The following is a 5,054-nucleotide window of genomic DNA, read 5'->3' on the forward strand; positions in this document are numbered from 1 at the left end:
AAATGCCGGGATGGTTCCTCCGAAAGGGCACGGCCGACTTCCTTCCCCATCCTTCCCTAATCCGATGAGACCGATGACCACGCTGTCTGGTCTCCTTCCCCAAACCAACCAACCAACCAACCATGTTTCAACAGTACCTGCTACCACAGGTCAAGGAGCTGCTGCTTCTATCATCTTCCAGCATGAAAATTGAAACTGGAATACCTCCCTCATCTTCCAGCATGAAGATTGAAGCTGGAATGTGTTGGATGTGATGAATGACACATTTCTGAGATATGGATGGGTCATGATGGTCCCTTCACATGGCCTTCATATTCTCAGGATGTTGCGCCATTAAATTTCTTTTTGTGGGATTGCTTTGTTATGTCAAGGATCACATATACACAACAGCAGTCAATGACATTGCTGCCCTTCACACTCCATCAATGAAACAATCAGAAATGTTGATGCTGGAACGCTGACCCGTACAAGGGCACAACTCGAAAATTGCCCTAATGTTCTACAAGTCACAAGTGGAGCACACACTGAATTTATGACATTACAGTAAAAAACTTTGAGAGCTTCCAAATGTTTTACAACAAATTGTGATGCTCTGTCTATAAGAGTCTTTTGCAATGTTAGTGGGACTTTACGGACACCCTGTACATCAGTTTCCACAATGCAATGCTTATTGAGTGAGATACTGAATCATTCTGTTGTTATCAGTGCAAGTCTTTGGTTGGGTCAAGGACGGGGTGATGTCCATGATATCTCATACTGTGGTACTGGTTCCTACAGTGCACTCCAGTTGATTGACAGTCTAGTGGATTTCACCTAATTCTTCTTCTCCTGATGAATTTTGAAGAGTTTCTGCCAATGACTATTGCTGTGCTGTAGATGGATTGGCATAGAGCTGTAACCATAATTTGTAGTTTTCACAGTCCAAATACATCCCACCAACTTGATAGGATACTGGCTGGGTGGGAAGACTAATTTAATGATGTTATATCATTAAAAATTTATGTATGATTATTGAAATGTCACTTGTTGAGGCACTGCTGTGACTAAAAGAAAACTGTCTAGCAGACAGTGTCCACAAATGACATGTAGGATAAGTTTTGGCATGGGAGCAGAAACAAGAATATGAATTATATAGCAATAAAAGAGGCTCTAGTTTAAAATTGGTATGTGCTTTTTTAAAATCATTTTATGTGACATATCTACATTGATAGTGTCTTTCAACCACCTGTCAGAGCACACATTGGATTCGAATGTTGTATTTTCTTCCTTATTTCAGTATAACCCCTTTTGGATACCTGAAGAATACATATATCAAAAGATGGGATGTATGCATAGCATAAGAACTGCCCCAGCACTGAAGTTTTGGGGGACACCACAATTTGTGTGTTGCAATTCTGAGTGTAATTTTACTCCTATAGTGCAGTTTGTCAATGAGTACACCTTGTTTGTGTTAAATAGTAATAGTCTATAAGGTGGTTAAAAGTAAATTGTGGCTACTTGAGTGAGTGTAAGTAGAAGACTTTAGCATATGGATACTCAACTTTATAGGAAGGATGTTCAGACTGGGTGCTGCAGGATTTGCATTGTTAGTTGTGTTATTGTCATGACTTGCTATGAGGTGCCAGTATTAGTATGGCCATGTAGGGTTGAAACACATGCGTCAGTGACCATTACAGTTGCAAACAGTCAAAATGTGTATGGACAAGGTGATCAGGACTTTACTCATAAGGCCGGTTTATCAAAACAGCAGCAATAGTGCTGCTGCTCTTCATGAGAATCAACGTGGGGGTTGAAGAATATGATTTGGAAGTTGGAATTAACTGGCAATTTGGGAATTGTTCCTAGTAGAGGCCGAAGGCCAGTTGTGTTGCAAGGTGCAGCCTTCAAGCAGTCACAAGTTGTGTTATGCCAGATGAACATTCCAACACCCTCCATTGAAAAAGTGCTGCAAACAGCTGCGAAATGGAATCTGTATAGGTCAGATCCATGCTGTTGTGCATGCAGATGGTCATCACACTGAGCAACATTTGTAACCTGGAATGTAAACATGGTAAGCCATTAATAAATGTTACCCACTCTTGTGGAAATGAAACTGTGTTTCTTTCAGTGGTTGATTTGTCAGTTCTATCCTGAATGCTCTTACAAATATTTTCACAAAATTTCATTGTCCTATGATCATTCATTTTTGATGGTGGCCCTCTCAAGTAGTGAAAATATAATTATAACCATCCTGTGCTACATGCATACATACTGAGAATAGGCAAAATAGTGTGTACAGTGGTAGTAATGGAATGATTGTGTTCGATGCTCAACAATGCAGGTAAAGAACATGTCGCGCTGGACTGTGCTTGTTCAGTATAGACGAGGCATCAGTGCAGGTTATTTATGAGTAGTGCACACTTCATATTTGCATTCAGACGCCAAGATCACCATGCAATGAAACACCTAATAGAGTTCCAAAGAGGACAGATTGTGGGCACCCAATCAGCTGGAGCAACAGGAACCAAGGCAGCCAACTTAATTGAATGTTTCAAGAATAACTCTTTCAACAGTCATGACATCATCATGTAAATGTATGAGTAGGCACAAATCAAAACTAAATGACAGAGATCGTCTTATGTTACCAGGAATTGTGTCAGAACAAAGCAAAACTATCTCAGCTAAAGTGACTGCAGAGCTCAACAGCCATCTCCGAGACACCATATCTATCGACACTTTCCGCCGAGAATTCCATAAAGTGAATATTTATGGACGAGCTACTGTACCAAAACCAGTAGTAATGACAACCAATGCAAAGAAGTGTAAAACATTGTGTCAGGAGCATAACTCCTGGATGGCTGCTCAGTGGAAACACATCATATGGTCTGATGACTCAACGTTTTTGTTATTTCCGACATTGGGCAGGGTTAACATGTGGAGAATGCAAGAAGAAGCCTACAGTGATGACCGCTTGATTCCAGTGGTTAACCATGGAGGTGGAAGTGTTATGGTGTGGGCAAATATTACGGTATTCTGCTGGTCCCATCAATACTTTCAAAGGTTGTGTTACAGCCAACGATTATGTGAACATTTTAGATGATCAGGTGCACCCCAAGATTCAAATGTTGTTCCCCAACAATGATGCCATATTTCAGGACTATAATGCACCCATTCACACAGCCAGGACAGTACACTTGTGGAATGAGAAGCATGCAACTGAACTGTAGCATCTTCCCTGGACAGCACTGTTTCTGGGCTTGGTATTGGAGTGCAGACTCTGGAGCAGATTCCCAACCCCCTCGTCACTATAGGAATTAGAAGAGGTTCTGATCGATGAGAGGCATAACATTCTACTGGAGACTATACAATCATAATATGCCAATATTCCAATAAGAACCACAGCTGTACTACAGGCAAATGGGGGTCTAGCACCTTATTAATAAACCATACCCAAGTAAGTACAGGTGTTCACATTATTTTGCTTAATCTCTGTACACGGTGGTGAACTGCATGGCAGAGGGTGGTTAGCATCGTCTATATATTAGGGTTTCTTTGCATCCCAGTGATGTATGGAGTGCAGGAAGAACGATTGCTTGAATGCTTATATGCATAGTGCTATTAATCTAATTTTTACAGTTCCAATGGGAGTGATATGCAGAGGGCTTGAAGTATATTTTTAGATTTTTCACTTAACAGCCATCAATGTAGGAATGATTCAATTAATTCTATAATATTTTACTTTCCCAACTACAATTTTGTGACCCTTGTATTCAGATGCTTCTGGTAATGCCAAACAACTTCCAAAAGGATAAATTTTCTTGTTTTGCTGTGACTGCACTTCCTTTTTGGATACCACACAGCTTCCTCTCTGGAAGATCCTGTATGGATAGCAAACTTACAACTAAAGAGGGCTACTATTCTGTTTTGACTACTTTGTCAAAAATTTCTGAAAAGACCTTAAAGAGGAAAGTAATTTTATATCAATGTTCCTAATAAATTTTATGTCTTTAAGCAAATATGCATGTTGATGACTAATTATGAGCATAGCTGAGGGGGTACGTATGGAACTGGCACAAGAAGAATTGGGTGTATCATCCTATCATAGCATTTTACAAGGATCAAAAATAAATACTTCTTGGAAGTTTAGCTTCCACACTTATTGTAAGGATTATGTTAGGCTATAAGCCCAGGTGTTTCCTTGTAGCATTACTGTGACTTTGTCTATTTTAATTACGAGGTGATAAGTCACTTAAATCTACCATTTTACTAACAAATTACAATTTATTTTAAATAAAAATGATTCTCCTTTCTGTTTCAGATGGAAATATGAATAGCAGTAGGACTTGTGAGTAGTATGTGACAATATTCGTCAATGAGTAGATATGTTTTGTTAACAATGTTGTAATGAAAAAGATCATTGCCAAGATAATGTAGCTGATTAGGACTGTTAAACTGAAAAGGAATGTGATATTCGTTTTTATCATTTCTGACAGCAGGGTAAGTGAAAAGATTGATTGCAGTCTGCTGAACTGCATTACATCAAGTGTTTTTGTCAGGTTGCGAAGTAAAGGGAATACCCAGAAAAATAGGGGCTTCTACACTTGTAGGGTAGTTACAAAAAAGCTTTTGTTAGGACAGCATAGTAAGTATTAGCTTCCCATGGTCTTTCTCATTTCCATTATTTGTATACTGAATATAGTTTTACACTGATGTGGCTTGTTAAAAGTGCAGTCATTTCTGAAGCACAATAAGACTCCCACTTACATTCCAAAGAGTTCTTGAAATGAAATGTTATAACAAATGTTCAGTCTGCATAAAATATTAGTACAGAACAAATCTGAGGTGTAGATTGTTTCATTGTGGTATATTTCTTGTAATCTACAAAATTCTCACAAGTGAAAAAAATTGTAAGCTGATCCAATTATCCAATTGACAATCAGTGTACAATATTTTCGTACAGCAAAAAGTGATAGTAGTGATGGATTGTGAGTCACTCATTAGTTGAGTTCAACTAAAAATGTGCAATACAAGTAATAGAAAAACACAGTGAATTTAAAATTACCAGCTTCTTGCTT

This window comes from Schistocerca americana, chromosome 2 (genome assembly GCF_021461395.2).
Source record: "Schistocerca americana isolate TAMUIC-IGC-003095 chromosome 2, iqSchAmer2.1, whole genome shotgun sequence".
Classification (NCBI taxonomy): Eukaryota; Metazoa; Arthropoda; class Insecta; order Orthoptera; family Acrididae; genus Schistocerca; species Schistocerca americana.